Genomic DNA, 26499 nt, shown 5'->3' with positions numbered 1-26499 from the left:
TATCTTGCAACCGGTAAAACGACGAGCTTTTAGATTTTATTTAGAGGCGTATCCTACACTCAAGATATTTTTATATCCTCCTTGAATTGCCTAAGAAGGCTGGAAGGCGAAATGCATTTGTACTTATATTTACACTTTAGGTAACTCAATTTACATTATGTAGAGCAACGCTCGGGTAACGTATGGTTACTCATCCATACGATACCCCCAGCTTCACCGCCTCGTCATAATTCCCTTCGAGGAGATGCGTGGACTTTTTGGGTGAAGACTGCTGTGCCAAAACCTGTTTACGAAAGCATGTGGTACTGCTGAATTATTGGTTTCCACGATGCTATTTCACCTATTTTCCTCCTTTTCGTTTTGTCTTTTTGATTTTTCAGTTGCTTGCCTCGTGGTTGCTTTTTTTTGAGAGCTAGGGGATTCCTAGTGTGGTGTGGCCAGTGGACACTGGCTGAGCGTTCAGGTCCCCCAGCCTTCCCCCGGTCACCCCACTCCCCCTCGTGCACCGTTAACAAGACGCGCGTGGTTCGTTTCCGGTCGATGGCGCAATCGTTCCGGCGTACGTCAGGCTTCCGCCAGGTCTGTCGTTGCCGTTGCCCAATGCAGTCACCAGACGTCTTCATGCCAGAGACGTCACATTAAGGCCGGGCAATTTGCTGGCTTTCGACAGGCCATCGTTGAGACCAGCAGATCCCAGTAATGTCCCTTTCGCTCCCTCTCCCTCCCCTCTCAGCCACATTGCAAGAAGCTGGATGATAGAGAAAAAAAAAGTAATGTGATAAAGCAATTCTATTTCTACCTTTTTTCAACTTTGTGTAAATGCGTGCCATCGTAAGCAACTTCGTGTTTGCCAGTTGGACTGTTTTAGCCAGAGAGAGCTTACTGAAGAAGCCTAGGTAAGGCATGAAGGAACCAACGATGACTTCAGAAAGATCTCTCGACAAGACTGGTGTCCAATTAAAAAGGTGGCATCTGCATACGTCAAAGTTCTAGGAGCTATAGTGTCGTAGTCTTTTATTTTACTTTTATGGAAACCTAACAATACAGTACTACTTTTATCGCCGATGACATATTGAATAGCATAAGGCTTTTTTTCGTCCTATTTCACCTGATAAGCGTGCATTTATATGGCGATCAAAGCAAGACTAAGCAATAAAAATTCTTCTATTTCATGCACTTTTCACTAAGTACAATTGAAGTTTATTGTGTGACAACTGTGGTTTAGTTATGAAGCAGCTTGTTTAGTGTAATGCAAGAGTTCCTGGGCAACTCTTCGCAATCACGGGATGACCACGCATGCAACAAAATAAAATGAGAATAAATTGAAGAACACATCGCCGTACAGCTAGGCATTAAGAATGTGCCGGGAACATGTGTAAAATCTTATGAACGCTCCATGTTCATAAGCTTGCCATTTCACCTCTTTAGGCCTCACTCGTACGTCATTTGTTTCAACCATGTTTCTTTTACAAGGCCGAAAACGATCCTGGACACATGTGGCTAACGTAACATTCCCTACAAATACACTAGCACGCAAAAGAGGTTAACAATACACTATAACACCAAAATAAAAGCTTTAATATATTACAAATTTTATCAATCCCAGAGTGAACGCTTTCGAATATCTATGCAGAAAGCACAAGTGAATTGGTTTTGCACAAATCTGTTTTACTAAAATTTTAAGAAATTCACCACTTTGGCTTCTTTTGGATGATACCGGCACTTCTTACGGCTGCTGAAGTCCCCGAAAATGCTAGAATAGAGGATAAAATAAAGTGATAATTGATGCAACACAAGATAAATAAACAAGATAGAGCTTAAGCGTACATGAATTACAATGTTCTGTGCTTGATTTCAGGCGAGGAAAATAAATAAAGCGATGTGTAAGTTAAGTGAAATAACTTAGAGTGCATATAACAGACAGCAAAACACAAAGCACAACGTACTGCACAGGAGGTAAAGTGCACGGATCAAGTGTAAACGTGTTAAACAAGACAACAGTTATACCAGTTCTGTCTACTCCTAATCATAAAAGAGCACATCTGAAACATTTTTTAAATGGTTTGCACAATAAAACAAAAAAGCCGCATTCATTATAGAACTCAGAGGAACACACACTAACAAAAAAAACCGTCTTGCCATCAGTGGTCAAAATGGGAAACATTCTGGGGCTAAGTTACATTTTTTAATGAAAGATCAAACAGCAAGAAGCGGGCACCACTGCATGCGGAAGGTCGAACACGGGATGTTATAAAACAAGTCGGGGTCCTGGTGGAGCAAATTTACGAGATGAGGAAGACTGACTTAAGCTTTTATTGTGCGTGAAAGGCGCAATATTCCAAAAGACCTCGTGACTAACGCTCCCTTTTCCTTTTCCATAACACTATGGCCGACCCGAAGTTCAGCTCATAGCCGCACCCCAACCCCTCAATAAAGAAACCCTCCCTGCAAAAGCAAGTAAAAACGACGAACTTGAAATAAAAAAAAAAATTTCGAAGCCTCTTTGAAAGCATACAGTAAGAAACTTTCTGAGAAACTCTCCATTTCCTTTATAGGGAGAGCTTAAAAAGTAATGTGTACCACTATTTTCTAACTTTTTGTTTGTGTGTCGCGAGAGGGGACCGTGCTAGCTGGATATTTCGATGAAAGCTTTCCGGAGCGGGGATGATGTCCCTGCAGTGGTCGCTTGGGGTCATGAGGAAGATCAATCCACTTAGTAATATTCCCGTCTTGTATTTGCTTACCCTTATTGATTTTTATTTTTTCCTCACATCCTCCCCATTCAGAGGTCACTCTTTGGTGAACATTTATTCTTTCTTTTCTCTTATTCCTCCTTATATATATATATATATATATATATATATATATACATATATATATATATATATATATATATATATATATATATATATATATATATATATATATATATATATATATTGGTCCGGCTAACGCCTTGCTCCACCTACACAAATGTCCGTGGCCACTGCACACCCCAGCAGCAGAGAGGTGGGATATGAAAAGCCGGAAGGTGGGGAGAAACGAAAAGTTTTCGCAATGACGGGAAGTTATTCATCTGGCAATGGGCTTGGTGGTGGTGGTGGTGGTGGCGCCCTACGGTTGCGTACTGATAGACCACCACATTACCATCGCGCCATAACACGGCCATCGCTTCACATGGCCTTTTTGCATAATTAGGTGATCTTGAACAATTCCTCGGAGTTGGTGAGAGCACACACCAGATGAATAGCCCATCGAATACTGTTCATATAACATCCAGTACTACAAAGAGCCAAGGTCAACTAACACACACACAGCGCTAGCTTTCAACAATGCTTCGAGAATGAACAGTTCATGTACCCTCAGTCGGTGCGTGAGAAGCCACGGAATCAAACATCTTACGCAAATCATGAAGTCGCACTCAAATATTATATTTCTTTGCCTCATAATAATACAGGCACGTGCTACCAAACATGGCGATGAAATACACTTAGATAATTAGCCTTGTCATTTCGTCGTTCCTTGATGCGCTACCTTTGAATGCGAACCTTTGAATAGGCTTAGCCCATTCAAAGGTGGCAATCGTATACAGTAAGTACAGTTTAGAAGAGCGCCAAGTTTCCATTTTTTTATGATCCTGCTTTCGATGCAGATAGCTGAGCTCAATCTCTTCGGAGCTGCCGATGGCTCCCGTTTAACGTTGAACAGCTGATAACGTGCTATAGGCCAATAACCGACTTGAATCAAGAGTGGCGTACGTGTTAGGTTTGCTTCTCGCTACTGAGGGGCTCCACTTGCCGGCGCCGCGCTTCATAGTTTGATAATGTGACGTGCGCTCGTGCACAGGAATCGCAACAGAAGAAAGCGACTGTTTCTCGTCATTTCTCACACATAACTTGATTATAGTTGGCGTCTACAAACGACCTAACCTTGTTGCTTTACTGCGTTCTCACAGTTCTTTAGTCTTTTATTTTCTCTACTCTTTAATTTTGTATTTTTTCATTTACGTGCCATGATTGGTTGTGGTACTCGACCACTGACACGCAGTTCATGGCATCAAATCGTGGCCATGGCGGCCGCATTTTCCATGGAGGCGAAAATGCTTAAGGACATTGTGCTTTGATTTAGGTCGAAGTCATAGAAAGCCAGGTGATAGCAATTTCCAGAGACCACTACTACGGCATTTCTCAAAATCACATTTTGATTTTTGGACGTTAAACCCTATTATTATTATTATTATTATTATTATTATTATTATTATTATTATTATTATTATTATTATTAGCAGTAGTGGTATTAGTAGGAGTATTGCTGTCATCCTTCTTTCGCCCTGCTCTAATGTAGGGTAGGGTGGAGTAAAATGAGACATGGGGCGAGACGCGACACAAAAGCATAAAGTGGGCTTTGAAAGTGTGTTATTAAGTGAGCAAGTTACTTACACTTATTGTATAATATATTTCTTTCTTTAGAAGGCTTCGGACGTACAAGAGAATACTATATAGACCTTTGCTGGAAGAAAACGACCTGAAAAAGCACCCACTGCTGTTCAGGACAGAGTTCACTCCATTCAGTGTGCGATAAGGTAGTTCTGCGTTCTCAAAGATGCTCTCCCTAGGCGCCTGAAAACCTTGTAAGAATCTCTCAAGCTGTTCAAAAACGCGTTTTGGGATCGAGTTTCATATCTATTCTCTAATACTTTAATTTTAAAGAGAAAAGGACAAGCACTAGAAAAATTTATTCTCGCACAGTTTCAAAGCCAGGTAATGACGTTGAAAGCCACAAAACGCCCGTGCAGTTCTGCATCAAAACGGTGACCATAAAAAAAAATGCGTAGGCACGTATCTAGCCTCCAGATATTGAATAACCTAATGAGGTGGAGACGTTAAAGAAAGTATACCGTTAGAACAAATTAAGATGGGCATTGTTTGGTAAGAAAAATGTTTTGGTTCAGCACGGCCCAGGGTTCTGTATAAACTCCATGCTTGGAGCGCAAGGAATGGGCTTACGAAGGTTGCCTGGGGGTCCACGTAACGAATTGCAAGTGTCTTCACTGCAAAAACGTCAAAAAATAAACATTTTTCGCGCTGTCTTGTTTTGCAACATGAAGCGTCCAGTTTAGCCCCACAGATTGGGGCGAAATGAGACTTGTAGGGCATTTCTTCATTTCTTTTTAAAATAAACTTTCGAACAGTACCAACATGGCCATAATTGCGTAGAACAAACCTTGTACCCAAAGGCAATTTTTCTGCATTAACGTTCTATGAATATGAGTGAAGTATAAAAAATATTCGCTATTTTCACATTTTTGTCGCATATTACTTTACCGTGTACACTAATACGCGTATCGAGTGTGGTAGCGGTTGCTTGAAAAGGCAAGCGCTGCCTGGGTGTGCACCAGCGCATGTTGCATTGTGAAACTGTAGGATAGGCGAAGTGCAGTGAGAAGTGAGTACTTAAGAACAGCATTGCTGAAATCTTTCTTCTATGTTAACGACGTTATAGAGAATCTGAGCAGCACAAAAGGTACAACAAATCAAAAATAAGAAATTTAGACCGAGGATCACCCACGTCGTATTCTCCCTTCTGCCACGTGTCGTCGTGGAGGATCGTGTATAAATGAAGCCTGTCCTCAGAGGACGTTACGGCAGCAAAGTATACAACACAGCCACATAACTGTATTCCTGTTCTCACGTATAGGGGGACTCATAGTCTAGCGGACACTGAGCCGCCAGACGTTAGCCGTGATCGCGATAGCAAGGGACATTTGACTCGCCATTCCCTCGATGCTTTGCCATTATACATTTTCTTGCCGAGTTTCTCTGTTATTTATACTTTTGCAGCGTCTGGGTTTTGCTAAAGGGCGTATGACCTGTGACAGGCCACCACGCAGCTCATGCATCGAGTTACTGACATAGCCCAGTTGACGCCCGCCGACCTTATTTTTTTTCTGACTGCAAGTATCTTTTCCCAACTGCCCTTATATATTTATATTCTCTTTAGCCGCCTGGACATCTCGGATGTCCGCGACAGCAGCGCTTGTGCGTTGTGTCATCGCTTAGTGAAGAAGAAAATAGAATATAAGCTCGCGGTGACTGTGTCTCATGACGATGTCGCGGGGGAACGCCGCAGTTGATAATGCAGCGGCGTAAACGAAGACTGACGTACGTGGTTAGGCGAGCAGAGCACATTGTATGACGCTCATGTATTTAGAGCGTGGCTAGTGGAAAGTGATATCTGACAGGTTTCTCTGGCCAGCTCCATCTTGGAAAGAAATGTAGTGAAGATACCTGAGTGCATAAAGAGAAAGAAGAAGCACAGATGTTGAGGATGTGTGAACGCAATGTAAAAAGAGCCACCACCCAAAAAGCAAAGAGCTGCCAGTCGTGCGCTGAGAATTTCGCCGTTCTTTCCCGAGTCCTACTCTGAAGGAAAAAAACGGCTAGTGTTCTGCTTTCTAACGCAATGTGCATGCAAGAGGTAATGGAAAACAAACGTAGGGACACATGAACCTAAGTATAACCTCTTTCACTGAACTGTATAACCTCTTTCACTGAACAGGCTACGTGGCACCACCAGAAGACGAGATACAGTGGTCAAAAAGTTGTGAAGGCTTGAAATTTCATTTCCTGCGTTCACTGTTCTCAGCAAGTAATGAAGGGCTGACGTTTTGTGGATGTAGTGTTCACCAGGATGTTTTACTAAAATCTCTCTTCTCAGTGTAGGGTATACAGTGAGCCAGTCATGCCGAAATTGATGACCTCTCTGCCTTCTCTAGCTCTCCTGATCTTTTTTATCCTTCTTGGGTTTCAATATTGAAAAGTGCAGCAGGATACCGCATAAAACAATGTATTGTCGCACCTTGTTAAGGGAGTGTAACGGTACATACTTGAGATATTAAGCGCAATAGACGAGAGTTGAAAAAAGTGCCGCCATATCCACGAAGTGAATGGTGATGAGTGGGTGAAGCTCCGGAGGTAAACCTAGTAAACCATTAATCCTCTGTACCGTTTGCCCACTCGATTTTATTACAACGCCCCCTCCCCCTAGCATATGGTGCCGCACTGTATCGAACGATTGCCTTCCACCAACGACACGTGCCATATGTGACATCATTCTTATTTTATAGCATCTCGCATCTTTCATCATCCACTACAAGTACTGCCGTCTAGTTTATAACATCTTGCTTCTTTTCATGGATGGATGGATGGATGGATATGGCTGTACCCTTTAGATCTGGCGGTGGCTAGCGCCACCAAACCGTAATACTTAATGAACCCAAAACTATATTAATTTTTTTTCCTTAAAAAGTGAGTTTGAGGATTCGTACTTTGCAGTGAAGAGTTTAATTTTCACTCGTGCCTTGACTTTAGCCACCAATCAGATAACCTCCTTCTAGTTAAGTCTACTTGCTTAAAGTCTTGCCCTCCCGGTCCCCAAACCCCAGTGCTTTGAAAAACTCTGCGCCATCATCTTGAACTATAGGGTGAAGCCCTTTACAGAACATTATCAAGTGTTCGGCAGTTTCTTCTTCCTCTCCACACGCACTGCATACTGGGTCTACCCCTTCGTATCTGGCCCGATATGTCCTGGTTCGCAGTACTCCCGTCCTTGCGTCAAACAGTAGAGAACTACCCCGAGTATTATCATAAATCCTTTCCTTGGCAATTTCCTGCTTAAAAGTTCGATAGATCTCTAGTGCGGACTTCTTAATCATGCCCATTTTCCACATGTCAGTCTCCGTTTCCTTCACTTTCTTCTTAACCGATAGTTCTTTTTGGTTTGGCCACCTGCTGTTTTCTAAGTATTTACCAGTCAACTTCCTGGTCCGCTTCCTCCATTTTGTATCGACATTCTTCATGTACAAGTAGCTGAAAACCTTCCTAGCCCAACGCTCTTCCTTCATTTCTCTCAATCGCTTCTTAAATTTTATCTTGCTGCTAGCTTCCCTGCCCTCAAATGATGTCCATCCCATATCACCTTGTACTCCCTGATTTGGTGTATTCCCGTGAGCTCCTAAAGCAAGCCTACCTATTCCACGTTGCTTAATTTCTAATCTTGCTTGAACTTCTGATCTCATGCACAAGACCGCATTGCCGAATGTCAGCCCAGGAACCATGACCCCTTTCCATATTCCTCTCACAACATCATACCTATTGTAATTCCACAGTGCCCTATTTTTCATCACTGCTGCATTCCTGTTACCTTTATTCGTCGTGTATATTTCGTGTTCCCTCAGGTACTCGGTCCCATTGCTTATCCATACGCCCAGATATTTGTATTTATCTGTTATCTCAAGCGTGACCTCCTGTATCCTAAGCTCACTACCTTCGTTGTCATTGGCCCCGCCGCGGTGGTCTAGTGGCTAAGGTACTCGGCTGCTGACCCGCAGGTCGCGGGTTCGATTCCCGGCTGCGGCGGCTGCATTTCCGATGGAGGCGACAATGTTGTAGGCCCGTGTACTCAGATTTGGGTGCACGTTAAAGAACCCCAGGTGGTCAAAATTTCCGGAGTCCTCCACTACGGCGTCTCTCATAATCAAATGGTGGTTTTGGGACGTTAAACCCCACATATCAATGAATCAATCTTTGTCATTGAAAATCATGACTGCTGATTTTTACTTACTGAATCTAAAATCTAACCTATCTCCCTCATTACCGCAGATGTCCATCAATCTCTGCGAATCTTCCTTGTTGTTGGCCATTAGCACTATATCATCTGCGTACATTAATGCTGGTAGTGCCTGATCAATAAGTTTTCCTTGTTTGACTAAAGAGAGGTTCATCATCAGCTACGAGTACCGCCATCAAGTGAACATTAGAAGAACTTAACGAGAGGTGGCTACATACAGGAGACGCACAGTCCACACCTTAAGGAGCTTCGCCCCTAAAAAAGAAACAGACAGGACGAAACACTTTCACCCAAGTATGCATCACCAGTTGGCTCAAACTTCTACTCCGCTAGAGCATACAGATGTTTTTTTATATTATGTAATTCGGCAAGAGTTATGTCAAGCTATATATAGCTCACGTCTTAGGTAGAATGGGTAAACTATAGTTTTAGAATATTCGTCTAAGTAAAAGAAATACCTGTGTGTGCTATTAACTTGAATAAAACGACACTATAAAACCTGCGGTTATAGAATGTGTTCGTTTCCTGCAGCAAATCGCACAGGAGTGAGGTGACTGCCCAATGTTCCTGCTGATGATAGTGACGATGTAATATTTTATACAAACAGCTAACTTCGAATGAGATTGAAATGAGATGCCTCAGGCAACGTACATATACAAACCTTTTTATTAGGTAAAATGCTATAAAACCTGGTATTTCAGTGCCTGTGTCCTCTTGAACCCTGCTGTAGAAGAAAAAGATGTGTATATTGCCCTCCCGTCAAATTATGAGGTAACCCCATGATTGCTCATCGCCTTGCAGACGTGAAATGTGTGATGGATGAGTCGTTTCACCTTACGCCACAGGTCTTTGTGGGATTACTGGTATCATGGTTCGCCTCCCTAGCTTGGTATTCACAAGTCTGTTTTGAGTGATTTTGCGCAATGCTCTAAGCGAAGACGTGCCTAGCAAGGCCATGCTGCAGCTTGCGAAACTCGATTGCGAGAGAGGGATGGTTTGCACGGCTGCAGAATGCTCGATGAAAAGGTGGCTCATATAACCGATCACGCTTATCGACCCTTTGGCGCGAGCATCTGCCCTGTAAGAGAGAAAGTGAGTGTATGTATGCGTGCGCGCACTCTCTCTCTCTCTCTTTATATCTGGCTTTTTCAATTAATGAGAAAGCCTTAGATGCTTCATCAAACGCCGAAATTCCCATTGGCGTGGGCATGTCGCGGTGTCGGGCACAAGAGATGAAAGAAGATTGTGGCACAATTAGGTCGTGATGAAATCAAATATAGTCAAATTTTGATGTGAATAAGACGTCATAATAACGCCACAATAACACGACATGGCGTAATGTAACAAGGTGACGTCATCACAAGACATCATTGCTTGGTCAAAGGTGTAGTGATCACAGGGTGAATGCAGGTTGTGAGGCGCCCCCGAACACGGAGGCAGTGTGAAGCGATGAAAAATGCTTTAGAGGGAGGTGAGGCAGAATTATGAGAAAGACTGAATATATATATATATATATATATATATATATATATATATATATATATATATATATATATATATATATATATATATATATATATATATATATATATATATATATATATCACCATCCTCTGAGGCATTTTTCATCGCTTCACACTGCCTTTCACTCTGTGATCATTACACCTTTGACCAAGCAATGATGTCTTGTGATGACGTCACCATGTTACATTACGCCATGTCATGTTATTGTGGCGTTATTATGACGCCACAATACCACGACATGAATGATAACACGAATAACACAATATATATATTGTAATGTACTAGACAGAGAACAAGAGACAACACCCGATCCTGGGCCAGCTGTTCTTATTCTGTCTTCTTCGTCCTCTACCTTTCCTTAGCTGCCCACGCGCCCGAGCCCCAGCGTCTTTCTTCGTCTTGACACTCGGCCATGACTGCGCGCGCGCGGAGCTGGCGCCAAAGTTTCTGCTGGGTGGGCTTGGCTGCATCGTGGTGGTCGTCCTGAACCACAATGCAACATGGAGTGATAGTCTGGGGAAGCGTCTCTGGTGGACGACACTGGCTGCCTCGAGCCGGTCGGTCAACGCCACGGTGCACCTCTGCTTGAAGATCTGTCAGTGTGTACTCAGGTGGGCGGAAATGGCTTTGTCGCTGCGGTTGAACTCGTCCATCGTACAAAGTTTCCTGACAACTCGTAGAATACCACTCAGGCGGACGACCCTGATTGTTCCGGCAAGGTCGCAGAGTACCCTGGAAATGCGGGTGTTTGTGCCACTGCCGTTGGTGGACTGAACTGCAGCGGGACGCTCTCTGAGGCAGCCATGTGGACGTATGTGCCATTTCTCGAAATGAGTTGCGACGCAGGTCATGGTTGGGCATCAATACCACAGCAGAACTCTCTGAAGTTGTCCAGCTGATGGCTTCTGGCGAACTGTCGCGTGCAGACTTGGTGTCCTGGGAGGGAACAGCACGAGGGCTGGTCCTCGACAAGTTCTCAATGGCAGTGGCCTCAGCCTGGCTAGGTGTCCGGATTTTCTCAAAGGAAACATCCCTTGGGAGCCAAGTGTCTGCACGGCTGAGCATACGTGCGTCTTCGAAAATGAATGTATGAGTCGTCTGCAAACATGGCTGTGTCAGGTTACGGCTGGTCTTGTTCGCATCCTCGGAAAGGCCTGCTTTGTGAAGCGGTAAGGAGTGCAGTTTGTTTCCGACGATCATGGTCTGGTGGGGTTCAGTTGTGTCTGGTACGATAGGTGTGAGCGCCTCCATGTCCTCAAACGACAACGAGCGCGAGGACAGTATCTCCTGAGGAAGGTCTGGTGGTGGTACTTCCGGGTCTAATACCGATGCAGAGTTCACGACCTGCAGAGGAAGACTGTGGTCACTTTGTCAGGGTCAGCAGCAGGAAACTCCTCGATATACATCATTTCTCGAGAGGCGTCTTTTTCCAAGGCGGAAATGTTCTCATCTTCTGTTACTGAATCATTTAAAGCGTGCAGACCCGCTTCCGTTTGGTCAAGGAGGAGCATGATGAAATCCACAGGCACGTGTGTTTGATGACGCGGTAGAATGTCCAGTAAGATGGAGGCTAGCGCATCAGCGTCTACCGAATGGTCTGACGACTCCGGATGGCGTTCATTGGGGCCTGTCGCGGAGCGTTTTGCAAAACTTGCCGTGAGAGACCTATCGGACACAGGTGCACCATCGGGCCGCTTTTCCATGACAGCAGAAATGCCTGTGCAAGGCAGAGTTACATGATCATGATTGTTCCCTACATCTTGGTCACCGAGAGATGACAGGATGGTAGGGGATCGAATTGCACCCTCTAGGTCGGGCTTTTCCCGAGTACCGTCCTGAGAGAAAGTCGAGTTTCAGGGGCAGGTGGCACAGGGAATCGGACTGAAAGCAGCTATGAGCTTGAAGCTTCACTCCGCCCATGACTGCTGCTTCCAACCTTCATACCGGTGCCACGCTGCTGCACCTTCCCGAAGACGGTCTACAGCCACGAACCATTTTTGAGATTCCGTCCAGGCCTCGCGCATTGCTATCGCGTTGACGGTGGCCACCCAGTTGTCGGCGTCGTTCCGGACCCCGTGGAATTCCGGTAGTTCGCAGACGGCTGGTGATTGTGAGGTGGCAGGTGGCAACGCAGAGATCACCGACGCGAAGCAGTCGAGCTGGTGTGAGAGCTCGATCAGAGAAGACCGAAGCTCCCTGCGTTGCTCCGGTGTGCTTGCGTCAAGGTCGTATGAAGCAGCTACATCCAACACTGCGTTAATGTCACACAATGCTGGCAACATTGTAGGAGTTCGCTCGGCGATCAACGCTGTCAGTTTGTTAGTCTCGGCGCGTAGCAGTGCGATGGTACGCCGCAGCTCCACGGCACTGTCGCACGAGGCTTCTGAACCACTTTGGTTCGCGTCCGTGAAGTACGTGGTTCTAGTAGTACTCACGGTGGTGACACGCACGTCCATGGAAGCATGAACAGCGTTTCTTGGCGGCTCATGTGTTGGAAGAGTTCAGGACTGGGAATTCAGGCCGTGGGAAGCTTGAACAGCATTCCCAAAGGACAGGAGCCCATGCGTATTACGGCCGCGAAGTGGTAGCATAGTGTCCATTGGGTGATGCCCTGGTACCACAGAGGAGGCATGGACACCGTCCACTGGTGGTCCGATGGGCAGCTGAAGCGGCGGCCGGGTTGTTGACTCCATCGCCAAAGAAGCGTGAATGGCGTTCCTGGATGGATAAGCCCGCCCTGCCGACGAACCACGAAGACACGTACCGGTGGCTTCCCGCAGAGGGTTCACTTGTCGGCTTGCGCTGACGGCCGAATCCATAGCCAAGGACGCGTGGACGGCGTCCCTTCTGAAATGGTACCGGTAACGTGTACTCCAGCCGCCGAGGAGGCCTTGACGCCGTCCCCGAACGGTGGTGGCAGTGGCGGCAGGTGAACAGCTGCCGAGGAGGCCTTGACGCCGTCCTCAAGCGGCGCTTATCGCGTCTGTCCTGGATGACGAAGCCGAGACGTAAGACTTCTTCTTTGTCGACTGCGCCATTGTAATGTACTAGACAGAGAACAAGAGACAACACCCGATCCTGGGCCAGCTGTTCTTATTCTGTCTTCTTCTTCCTCTACCTTCCCTTAGCTGCCCACGCGCCCGAGCCGTGGGCAGCTAAGGGAAGAAATATATATATATATATATATATATATATATATATATATATATATATATATATATAAAACCTGATTAACCTCCCTGCATTTCCTTTGCCCTTGTTTCTCTCGCTGTATGTCTGTATTATACTACAGAGCGGGGGGATTTCACGCTCGCGTTCCTTGGATGCTTCGCTAGTGGCCTGCCGCCTAGGGGAGGGTTCTCGTTCTATTCATATTCTTACAGCGAATGTTGTCATGAGATCAAAACTCGGGTCAGGCACCGCCGTAGTTGTCGGCCGCTGTCGCCGCTGGTGTCCGTAACCACATCGCACGAAATAATAAATGAAAAATGTAGTACTAATACCACAGTGGGGCTTGATCCCGGGTTCGCAGGGTGCCAGCCCACTATTCTACCACTGAGCCACGTCGGTGCTTGGCACATGTTGGCAAACTTGCTTTAGGCAGGCTTGACGTCGGGAAAGCAGTCGGGTTAATACGACTTATAAAGTGTTTTAAAACAGCGAAAGAACAACCAGTCGTCGCACAATGCGAATAGCGTAACGAGTGGGTCGTCCAATGTTGTAAGCCGTTACAAAAGCTTGTTCTTGTTTCCCTATTAACTGATGAGGAGGATGATGATGATAATGATGATGCCTCCACTATGGCTCTTGCCCACTCAGGGGGGATTGGCCAAGAATTGAGGATATGAAATTTAAGGCCTTTCAAATGATACCTAATCCTAAAAGAAGGAGGATAGAGCACACTTAAATACAGAAAGAGTGCAATAATTCCTGTTTGCCATTTCGACGAGACACAATAATATATATCTTGAATTGAAATTGCAGTAATTTCGATAAGGTTTAAAACTGATGTTTAGAATGTGCCTATACTACAATAACAAATATACAAATAAGAATTTATAGGCGCATTCGTTTTGTTTCATGATGATAACTGCAAAGGGCATCGAAGGCATTTTTGTGGCTGTAGCCCAGAACCAAAGCACCGAAGAAGAGTATAGTCTCAATGGTGAAAGGCAGCCTAAGGTTAATGAATGGAATGACAGGGACACGTTTTCTTAATAGTCTGTAACGGCGACATGACAAAAAAATTTTGCTCTATTGATTCCACATCTGTACAAAAGCTGCATAAGGGAGATATTCTCAGACCAACCCCGTGTGAATACAGATTTAAAGGGGGCACACGACATCGTAATCTTGTTAGCACGACTTCCAGTTGTCTAGTATGATAACAGTCAGTTTTCCATCGATATTTCAAATGTCTGAATTCTGTGCATAGTGTTACTGACCCTATGGCATCAGCCTTGAGTGAAAATTTTCGATTTTGTATCGCTGTTATAGTGGCCAGCACTGGAAGAACAGAAAGTATTGGGCCATTTATTGCCATTCAAGCTAACGAGCTCGCCATTTATTTTATTCCAACACGCAATGCTTAAGTACCAATAATAATTTAAAGAGCTTCGGCTGAGGAGGAAGTAGCGTAAGGAATGTCGTTAAGGCATCTGATTCAGATGAAGCTGTTAGTGACGTACATACGGAAAGGGAGTCTGTTTTTATTATAGCAGAGTAAGTGTTCAAAGTTAGTTTTCGTAATGCTAGAACAATTGCCAAATTTCAGCTTGAAAAATAGGTGTGAAGTCTGGTAGTCTTACTGAAAACGACCAGTCAAGTGAAGGAGAGGAAATACCTACACCTGCCTTTTCGTCTATCACTGAAGCATCAGTGGCTATTACACTATTTGTTTCTACGTGTGCAAGGTAATCTTGCAAGCGGCTATTTAGGACCCTGTGTGATTGAAATTTAGGCTTATAAGAAAAAAATCTCATCATATTCTATGATAAGTTTTTAATGTAGCACGTTTGCTGCTGGTATATCTCGAATTTTAACGTTTATTCTGTCTAGTTGCTTCTGAACAAAATTAATTTGTGGTGTATGAAAACGTGGCCAATGAGCAGAAAAAAAGAGTCTGGGTTGTTGATAAATACATATTGCGATCGTCTTAACGAATAGCTAAAAAATTTTAAATAAGCCTGAACCATCAGGATACGAAATCGACAAGGCAAGATTGGTGAGTGCGCCTCCTGATACAAAGCATTGTTCGCAACAAACATAGGAAGCCCCAGGCATAGTCGCAGGGCCTCACGCTGCAAAACAATCAAAGGCTTAAGTTTATAAGCAGCGCCAACTAAGAATAACACACATCTAAATTCTAGTATGAGACGCATATACATTTTGTAAATCATAACCAGAGTGTCCCTGCGTGTCCACTGCATGAACGATTGGCGCAAATTCTTTGCAAGTGTTTAGCGGATACCACGCTTCTCAGAAGAATCATGATAAGACGGGATCGGTTTCAATCATTCTTTTCCTGTGGCACTTCATGCGGTCATTGTGCTTTAAAGCATTACTGTGGAACAAAACTATATATTTCGTAATGGGCGTCCAGTTTGCATTCCTTCAGGAGATCAGTATTGATATATTTGATGCAAGGTGTCAAGACACCTTGCATCAATTTTTTGGGGGGGGGGAAAGCACTACTCATACAATACATACGGAATATGCTTGCTTTTAGATACTAACGTTTAAAGAAAAAATTGTTTAGATTTCACCTATCTTCCTTCATCCCGCGCCTCGAATTTTTTTTTACTGCTCGTCACTCACGGGGCTCAATTTCGTAACTGTGTTGCCCTAGCCTAGGGGAGCTAGAGATCTCTGTCATGAAGGAAAAGTAATATAGGAGGATCATGTAACGCCTTAGTGCATCAGCAGTGACGTGAATGGACCTTCTGTTTTTTTATATATAGTTTCCGGTATTAAAACACCATAAAATGTTCTGGGTACCAAAGCCGAATACTAACATTTTACGCTAAATATGTCTCAGAATAAAGTTGCTGCTAAGGTCATATAAGGAGGCGTATTTATTGTTGTACAAGAAATTTCATATGGAAGCATAATAGCATAGAAGTTTCTTTTCGAAGGCAATCAATCAATGCGTAAATTACAATGAACCGCAGCCTTAGGATAAAGTGTGAAAGAGAATATTTCATTGGTTACGAAAAAGGTGCCTCTAGTATCCCGCTTCCCCAATATCGTGCAATGAAGATTACGCAACTATGGCTGGAAAGCTCATATGTAGAAATCGACTTTCCAGGTAACCTGATCCTATCGGTTTCTTTCGTTATGCAAGGGTGCTTTTTCCGGATTGCTAAGGGACTCAATATATACTCTCGCTAAGCCCACCAACCCCGTAAGTCGTCCCCAACTGTTTCGTAAGTAAGTTTAAGTTGAAGCCCTTTTTTTCTTGTTCTTTTTTTTTCCGTACAGCATGAGGGGGGGGGGGGGGGGGGGGTACAATGTCGCGATCGCACGTTTCTACTTCCCACGTGCAGCAGATCATGTAAGCCTCATCTTTATGAAGCAGCAACTTTTGCAAGCTGAAGATAATTTTCTTTTTCTTTTTTTAGAGCATTATTGTTTTCGTCAGGAATAAAGCCTAAATAAAGCCGGGAATCAGGACACGATGACCAGCTTGTCCTTTCGAATCCTCAGAAGAAGCTTCGCTTCGAGAAGTTTTTATAACGTGCCACCATGTCTTTCCTTTAGCAGTTTTGTCTGAATAGACCTGAACAATAGTAACTCGTGGTGCAATTGCTTTTGAAATTACTATTCTTTTCTTCATTTCATTTACGAAACTCGTACGAGATTGGCTAAAAATTATTGGGAATAAAAGAAAAAAGCCCTTCGGTTAACTTTCGTGTCGTTTTTAAATTATTAGTGCTAAGAGTCAGTCAGTTGCAGACAAAATGATTGGGGTAGTATCATATCCCACAGATGCAGTCACGCGTTGTATTGAGCATAAAATGATCTTTTTAGTTTGTTGAATTGAGGTTCACGTATCAAACGTAATTATAACAGCATTGTTGGGTAACTTATGCTGCTTTTTGTTCAATGGTACGCGAAAGTGAAAGAGAGAGAACGAGAGGTGTAAGAAGATTAAAAGAGATATAAAATAGTTTATTCACCGAGCCTTGTGGGCATCTGATTATCTTCGTCGTATGAACGAAGTAAGTTTGTGACGAAAAGTGAAGTAGTGCTACTGCTCAAGGCATTCTGATTTAACATCATTCCGGTCTAAAATTTTTAACAAAAGAGAAAAGTGTCTAACGGTGTCTTCATATGTTAAAAATGTCTAAGAAAATCACATTTGATCAAAAGATTTCCTATCGTTTGTCATGCACCATGGAGGAGGACTGCACTATTTTGAGAACAATTTTGACAGCAGCTATTTTGTAGCTACTTTTCAAAAAAGACGAAGGCATGAATACGCGTCTGTCTTTCGATAGATTTTCGGCAATGTTTCGCTGGCCTGATGAGCCAGAAGACAGAGCGAAAAATGCAGTATTTCATTCGAAGGGGAAAAGACAGCCATTCTGCTATTGCAGAAACAAAAAAAAAACCTAGACTGCTTATCATAAAGCCTCGAACAAACAGCTTTCAAAAAAGCAAAACAAAAAGAAACGAGAAACGCGTACATTGAGCCAATTTTATGACATCCGTTCACGAGTTTTGTTGTTTGTTCTTGTCATTCTTTCGTATAAAACAAACTGGTTCCTAGAAAAATTTACTACAAACTGAAAGCAATGTCTTTCAAACAGATCGTCTGTCCTTTTCTGCCTCGCACATGTGTCAGTTACTTCAGGAATCTGAACATCTTTGAATCCGCTACGCGCAAATGGCAAAACGCCGCCGAAGTGAGAACGACAGCCGGAAACTAGGGCGACGACACAGTCATCGTGTTCTCGCTTCGCCGTGTGGAAGCTTGGGTGTCGACGGCGACAACCGTGCCGTGACTCACGCCAAAGTCGTTCTTGCGCGCAGAGCGAGACAAGCCTGTGGAACAGTGTTCTCACAAAAGGGCCATGCCACCTCCGTTCTTCAGCGATAATGCCATGGGAAAGGATTTTCGTGTCTCGATCGGGCGACTGTGTCTTCTTAGCTTGTTTTTCTCACTCCTTTTTCTTCTGCGAAAGAGAACTTCTTATGAACTTTTTTAAGTGTTAAAAGGAACGTCGATATAACTGAGTGTCTTGCGAATTTTTTTATGATTCTTATTACTGTATTGTCTCTTTTACTGGTATCTCTTAATGTGCCAGTGTATAGTTTTGATCATGATAGTTTGTGACATTTCATTACAATATTATATGTAATTAGTTCCCTACAATAATGCCTAACGTGAGGCCCTGTAGCTATATCTAACAAACAAACAAACAAACGAATAAATAAACAAACAAATAAATAAATATTGAATGAATAAATAAAAGATTGGCCCGATTCTGTATGTTACACTGTAAATGTCGTCGAAAGACGATAGTCTTGCGTCTGGAGAGAGTGAACAAAACGTTTATTTGATAATCTGCGCAAGAAAATCGGTGAATGGTATTCTGAAGGCGCTGCGTTAGAGTGCATCTAGCATGTAGCGGAGGCGAACAAGCGCATCTAGGCACGTTTGACACAAGCGCCATCTGGCAGTTATCTTCGAAAACGAAGGCTTGCGCGACCGCGGAGAAAGATGCGTGCTAGTCTCGGAGGTGATAAGGTGTAGAATGCAAAGCGATGGACGGTTCCACCACCGTGTCGTCGTAGCAAAGCGTTGCAAACACCTCCTGGAGCATCGCGTTTCACTGTCAGCGCAGTGCGATAAACGCTACAGTCCTTTGAGTTACTTGTGTGTGCCTCTTCTAGTATAAAGGCAGACATGCAAAACATAGACGTGTTGCTATAGCCCCTCAGATATGCGCAATATTGGCTTTTTAATTGACAATCGCACAACTAGGAACGCTAAACCTTGAGCAATATTGGTGGGCACTGCGGATGGAATTGGCCGTTTGGTGCCGTTTTAGGTATAGTTAGGGCAGACAAAAAGACAAATGTACAGACAGACAGACACACCAAAATTTTTCTGTCGAAGGTCCCCAAGAAAGACTATCGTCTTTAATAAACAAATTTCATAAAGGTGTATACAAGAACTGAAGAATGTAACTGGCTAAACAATAAAAGAAAAAAAAGCAGCATACAAAATGCAAAAATAGCCATGCTAAGAAAAGTATTACAAGAACGTAAGGAACGTGAGCTACCTTGTTTTATGCAATGAATGTGTGAGCACCGAGCAATGTTTAGGGGGCAGGGATGGTATAGGGTGACGTAAAAACCACTTTCAGAAAGACATAATTTCACGTGAGTATCGCCATCACCTTCTGACAAATTCCAACGAATAGAAACAGCGCTACGAGCACTATAACAATTTTTTCCGGCTCCTTTTTTCTTTCTTCCGATATTTTTACATGGAGTTTTATAATCGTACAATTAATGCTAATCTACTATAAAAAACCTATGAAAGTTTGCAACGCCTGGTGTTTCTGCGAGCTTGGAAATGGTGCGTATAGCCCGGAGGTTTTCTTGAGCTTCTTTTTCGGTTAGCACATAGATTGGTTTAATCTTCGGCCCCGGGTGGCTTGGTGCGTCTTCCAGCCGGTCTCTCACACCGTCGCATGGGAAAATTCCTGCGAGAAGCACCGTTCATCGCAGAAGAAGTAAGGCTGGTCTAAATAATAACGCGAGAGTACGGGTGGGCACACGTGAATAAAAAAAATAATAACAAGGTGGTCCCGAAGACACATGATTCTTACGGTTATTGTTGATGGTGAGTCTCGCAGGATATCGGCATGTGTGACTCAGGATGTTTAGTTTTGCTGCGAGGGCAGAAACTGGTTACTTTGATCGCGCGGGTGTGGTTCCGCGCGCATTATTCTGATAGGTATTGTCAGACGGCGCATATCTCTTTCTGTGCTGTATTACCAGCGCTTAGCTTACGTTGAAACGATTAACATCGGGAGGGTCACTCCGCTCACTGTAGCGACCACGTTTCTTTACAACAGGGTTTTGGGCAGTTGCGTCAGGAAATCCTAGGAGTTAGCTGTTAGGCGTACTTCGTATCACGTTACAGTTCATTCATATCGAATTCGTCGATCTACCCCTGCGGCCAAACTATGACATTATCAGATCCTGTTCAGTTCAGAAATTCAACATACGTTCTCTCTCGTTGCGTTGTTTTTTTTTTTACTTCAATTGCTGTTACACGTTCTCTGCGGCGCTGGTAAATATATAGACTTTACCGACAGGCAAATGTGCAAATGCGTGAACAGTGCTATGGGCTACGTTCGAGGAGAGCGCGGAATAATGTTGTTCAGTGTGACGCCGAGAAACACGAGAACGCTTGATAAAAGTCCGAAAGGAAAAAAAAAGGACAACAAAGTTGACTTTGTGGACATTCGCAAGCCGGAAGCAACAAGCTAAAAGTAAAGGCTCGGGTCCACGCTGTTTTGTCCCTATACTATATGGTCTGCCACTGCGTCTGTCTCCTATAAACAGCCATAACTTTCCCGCATCCTCGGCTGTGCATTCGCCGTTGCCCCTTCGCAGCTTTTCGAAGGCTTTCATTTTCCGTTTCAGGCGGCGTCCCTGGTTGGCTGTGTCTGTGTCCATTTTATTTTTTTTTTCTCTGGCTTGTCCGAGTGGCTGTTGTCACGCTGAAAAATTTTTCCTGTCGCGTGTTCGGCAGCCGGGGAGGATTTATCGATGCCGAAAGCCAGGGTCGAACAAACAGACGAATAAAAAGGTAGGATAAAAAGGAAGTTCGTAAAAAAAAAACATGGGATGAGACTCACAAAACAAGCTCACGAGCTCAGTCCTACAGGTCCTACAAAAAAGAGTTACGACTTACGCTTATTTTTGGCGGAAGAAATATTAAGCGTAAGACGTAGAAAGAGATGGCGTCCGCGGGAGCGACAAGAAGAAAATAAATTGGAAATGGGAGAAGGAAAAACGCAGAGAGGGGAAAGCGGTTGGAAAAAACAAGGCGCACAATGACAACCTTTCATGAACGTCGATTGTCTACGTTGAAACCGACCCGTGAATAGGAGTATAATAAATCAGGCATGCGCAGTTGCAGAAAAGGAAAAGCTAGTTGTACATTTATGTAACTATTAAAAAAAATTAAGAAATGATACTAGCGTGAAACCATGGCCTGGTTGTTCGCGGTTTCGAGCTTAACACACATGAAAGAATGGCGTTCACTCGACAGTTCGTGAAAGCAGGCGCTAAAAAAAAAGTCAATTACGCACGTAGCTAACGAATAATGCCAATGACGTAAAAATATGGCGAAGTGAAACGTGTTGTTTCGTGCTTCAGCCCAGTACGAGTGTTCCCAAATGTAATGAAGTTGTAATGCACAAGTTGGCATGTACCTATAAACAGCGAGAAAAAGATGAAGGAAAGACAAGGATATTAACCATAAAAATGCTCCACTTTGCCACCCTGTACATGTGAAGGGTGAAGGGTCCGTAAAAAAAGTGAGAGAAGAAGAGTTTGTGGCTATTGGCGACAAAAAAAAAATTCGCAGCATATCTATGGAGTGAAATATGATGAGTTGGGTGAGCATCCATCCAACCATCCATCCATCCATCCATCCATCCATCCATCCATCCATCCATCCATCCATCCATCCATCCATCCATCCGTCTGTCCGTCCGCCTGTCCGCCCGTCTGTCCGCCCGTCTGTCTGTCTGTCTGTCTGTCTCTGTCTGTCTGTCTGTCTGTCTGTCTGTCCGCCCGCCTGTCTGTCTGTCTGTCTGTCTGTCTGTCTGTTTGTCTGTCTGTCCGTCCATCCGTCCTTGTGTCAGCTGTACGAAATCGTCAACTTCCCCGCCTCAGTGGACTATAGTGGCTAAATTACTCAGCTGCTTTCAGAACGGTTGTAGCCGAAACGCCCTTTCTGTGTGTGTTTTTGTTTTCTCATGAGTGCACGTGCGTTTTTTTTTCTTTCTCTCTCTATCTACCCCTTCTTTCTTGCCCCTATTTCCCCACCCCCAGTGCTGGGTAGCAAACCAGATGACAATATCCGGTTAACCTCCCGGCCTCCTTTTTTCTCTCTATCTGCCCCCCCCCCCCCCCCGTTTACGTCTACTCGGCTGCTGACCCGCAGGTCGCGGGATGAAATCCCAGCTGCGAAGGCAGCATTTTAGACGGAGGCTAAAATGCTGTAGGCCCTTGTGCTCAGATTTGGCTGCATGTTAAGGAAACCCCAGGTGGTCTACATTTCTAGAGCCCTCCACTACGGCATCTCTCATAATAATACGGTAGTTTTGGGACGTTAAACACCATATATTTCATCATCATCCTCATCATCATCATCATCATCATCAGCCTGACTACGTCCACTGCAGAACAAAGGCCTCTCCCATGTTCCACCAGTCAACTTGGTCCTGTGCTTGCTGCTCCTCCCCATATATTTATCTATCTCGAAATCGGCAACAACGTATGCAAAACCACTAACGACATCTAGTGTTATCATTTCCAAAGACATATAGACAGAACGCCACCTAGAGAGCAAATCTTAAAACTAACTAGAATTGGCTACATACTACTACTACTAATAATAAAAAAAAGGCCGCCACTCTATCGGCATCCGAGTACAATACAACAACATTGCACACGAACAGTCCTTGTTGTATAAACAGTATGAACAAACACTGTATAAGCAGATGTTTATTAATGTGTGTACTATTATTTGTCACCAGAATCACCGGTGCAATTATCGAATCGCTTGTCTCACCCCATTCTGGACATCATGCGTTTTCCTACATGCACCTTACGAATGCCGTGATTGTACATTACATAGTGCCATAGTTGTATGATTTTTTCTTTTATTGTTGTCATGATTGTCTATTTTAAATGTTGGGAGTATTTCTCTTAAGGTGGCTTCGTTCTATTTGTTAGGACTAAATAAACTATGTCACTGTATATGTCACTATGATTCTATTGAATAGTGACGAAGTGGAAGGAATACTTTGCGTTCAAAGTGAGAAAGAATGTGGTGTTCATTCCTTGCAATGATCAACAAAGAAAATATATTAATCGTGGTTATGCTTGTACAGGCAAGATTGCAAATTCTTGAGGCGCTGTATTTAAAACATGATTATTAAATTTCTGCGTTTCCTTAATGAACAATTCAGGCAAAAGCAACTCAAGTTTATGTTTTAAAGCGCGCTAGGGTAACGACTTCAGCACATTTTGTGATAGACGATATTTTCACTTGCATGTATTTTTCAGCGTCAACCTCATTTCTATTTCTCAAAGTGGCATGAGACAGAAAGTAAGAGAGATGAAGAGATGAACAGATATAGCAGGCACATCGAGCTGTTACTATCAATCTGTTTGCTACCATGCACAGGCGTGGGAAAAGGGGGGTTGAAGACAGAACATAGATTGGGCGATGCATAAGAGCAGTGCGTATAAATCACAAGACCACTCACATGATAAGCCATTTATAACGTGCGTTCTGTAGCTCTTCACAGATGCTGAGGGGTATGATATGAGAGCTCCCGGATATATATAAAGAACATGACCTCATTGAACCAGACTAAAATCTTCACAAAAATTTTCTAGTTTATTTATTTGTATTTATTTATATACTCATTTTTTTATTTCAATACATCTCTAAAACCCTTCACTTGCAGCGCATTACATCAGGATTCGGCAAAAAAGACTAAAAAGCAATACAGACACAGCACGCATAACAATTTGGTTGATTTGGTAAGTTGGTGATGCATAGTTTTCCTAATAAATTTTCTGTTGGTAGTAAGCGCTTGTCCCTGTCTTTTTGCCCGCGACTAAATAGTGCGCTCTCATTTCATAACAATCAAGGATAACAAAATTACCCAAATAAAACTCACTAAGCATATTGCAGAAAGCAAAATAATAAGCCCACACAAAACTACGGAATAACGTAATAACACAGCTCATTCTAAAAATCGATTGGGTTATTCAGAACAGATCAGAAGATTAATGAATACTTTCTCTCCTTTCACTTTTTTAGAACGTAAATAAATATCGAAATATTTCTTTTCATGGTGAGTGTACGAGACAGCTGGCTCTTCTAAATAACGTTTTCGGTGTGAAGGAAATAGCAAAAGATGAAATACGGCCCGCGTTTGACCAGAGAGAATGACCACAGCACGAAAAGATGGCGGAGCAACCGCGTGCGCAAAAGACCACGAAGCAACGAGTGATAATAATCAAGTCTGTGAAAACGAGACGAGCGGGCAACGTTTACAACATATAATATACGAGTATGTGTGGCTATTTTATGTGATAGTCGTCAACCTGGAGTACAAAGCCTGCCGGTTGAACAGGCTAACTGCATGGTTATCATTAATGATTTCATATCTATCTCTTCCACAGCCTCCTAAAAAAATTAATACATGGTAATCCGCCAAACAAAAGGCAACAGGGCATCTAACGAACTACCGATTTGTTAAAAAAGAAACCGAGGCAAGAGGTAGTTTACAAATGTACAAACAAGTGCATAATCCCATCAGATACTGAAATAGAAACAAATTACCAAAGCACGTCGGTTCCTATTAACATCCTCGCACGAAAGTAGCGAATGCTTTATGCACTACCTGTTCTTTATCACACGAGCAGCTTAGTGCCTGACACATGCAAATATTCTTCGCGATAAGGAAGACATTGCATACCTGTGCACAGGCGAGCACCGAAAGTTCTACTCGCCACATCAATGCTTTCCAGGTGCGCTTGACATGAGTGCCTATGAGCAGTGTGGTCCATGTTCCTTGTTTGATCCAAAGGCACAAGGTGTCCGAGTGGTTCACTGCTGCAACTAATACCACGAGTTATAGAAAGTTTTGTTGCTCTATAAACAAATCTTAGTTATCGCCATACTTACGACGACTCTAGACACGTGTAAAAAAAACGGATTAGTCTTCATATCATGGACAGCGAAGACACACGGGACAAGAAAGACTGACAGGACTTGGGACTGGCTAACAACATGAGCGTTCATTTCGTAGGTGCGCAAATATGTATGCTTCTTGGCAAACGAAAATAAATGGAATAGTCGCATGCCAAGATACTTTATTTTTTTGTCAGGTTGTACGATCGATGGTGCACTTTCGCTTGATGGCCCAATGAAATGAATTGCGAGAGCTCCGTTGATGTTCCGGGCGTGGCTTAGTCTGCTTGAACACTACATTTGTAAGCACAAAGGAGGGTATGTCATTTTTGCTGACACATCTAAACCTAAACAATAATACAACATTACCGTTCGCTCAAACATGCTGACCATGCAAATATTACAGGTAGCGGGAGAACTGCCGGGGTATTCGTAGGGTGGATGTACCGCACAAGATAAATCACCAAGATATATCTCTCCACCTTAGTAAACTTTTTGTGTACTTTTTCAGTTCCTAGTGTGTTCGATGACATCAGCTTTATGGGGCTTTCCTTCTTAACTTGATTAAACTGTCAATATTGCCTTTCCTACATTGAGGAATTACAGGAATGGAATCTAACTGCTCGACAATTGTCAGAGTGGCAATGGGCTAAGTTTTTTTTTTTTTTCATTCCGAGGAATTGAGAAGAATGGAAGTACGGCCAATACTAATTGTCCAGAAAGGAAATGAAGTGAATTGGAGGCACCCATTCCACAACACTGCTCAAAACATATGCGAGACACACACGTACAAAAAAAAGCAGTTCTTGAGTAGACATTAAGGTAGATATAGACTAGTTATGAGGTACGATACCACTGTTCCTACAGAAAGTAACCCACGGAGAAGAGTATTGATAAGTCAGAAGCGTAGGCAGATTTTTTATTTGGGGGTGGGGGGGGGGATGACGCACCACTTTGAATCGGTCAATTTTCGCTCTTTCTGCCGTGAAGAAAAAAAGAGTTTCGGAGGGGGCACGTGCCCGGTGTGCCAGCCCATGGCTACGCTGCAGTGATGAGCGTATTTCTTCTAAGATGTGCCTCGATGTTCAGGCTTCTTAAGAAAACTTGTAATACAAAGGCACACCTCGATTACTACACTCTCCAGCAAATTAGCCATATCAAAAGGGTATCTTGCCACCGGTAAAATGGCGGGTTTTTGATTCACTTATGAGGCATATGCTCTACTCCAGCAATTTCTAAATCCTCCTTGAATAGCCTAAGATGACTCGAAGGCGAAATAAATTATCAGTTTTATGAGCACCTCGTGTCACTGAATTTATGTTATTCGGGGCAACGCCCAGGAAACTCATGTTTTACTCACCTATACGATACCCAGAGCTCTC

General features: G+C 43.5%; 1 long non-coding RNA gene across 1 annotated transcript; it reads right to left on the bottom strand.

Moving 5' to 3' along the window:
• Nucleotides 1–1559: 1559 nt before the first annotated feature.
• Nucleotides 1560–25041, bottom strand: LOC142813901 (uncharacterized). The gene is made up of 2 exons (XR_012894724.1): nucleotides 24903–25041; nucleotides 1560–1753 (listed from the first exon to the last, which is right to left on the bottom strand). It is a non-coding gene; the product is annotated as an uncharacterized LOC142813901 (long non-coding RNA).
• Nucleotides 25042–26499: the final 1458 nt, after the last annotated feature.

The sequence above is a fragment of the Rhipicephalus microplus genome, chromosome 4, assembly GCF_043290135.1.
Source record: "Rhipicephalus microplus isolate Deutch F79 chromosome 4, USDA_Rmic, whole genome shotgun sequence".
Lineage (NCBI taxonomy): Eukaryota > Metazoa > Arthropoda > Arachnida > Ixodida > Ixodidae > Rhipicephalus > Rhipicephalus microplus.
This window is presented reverse-complemented; position numbering and strand designations above follow the sequence as displayed.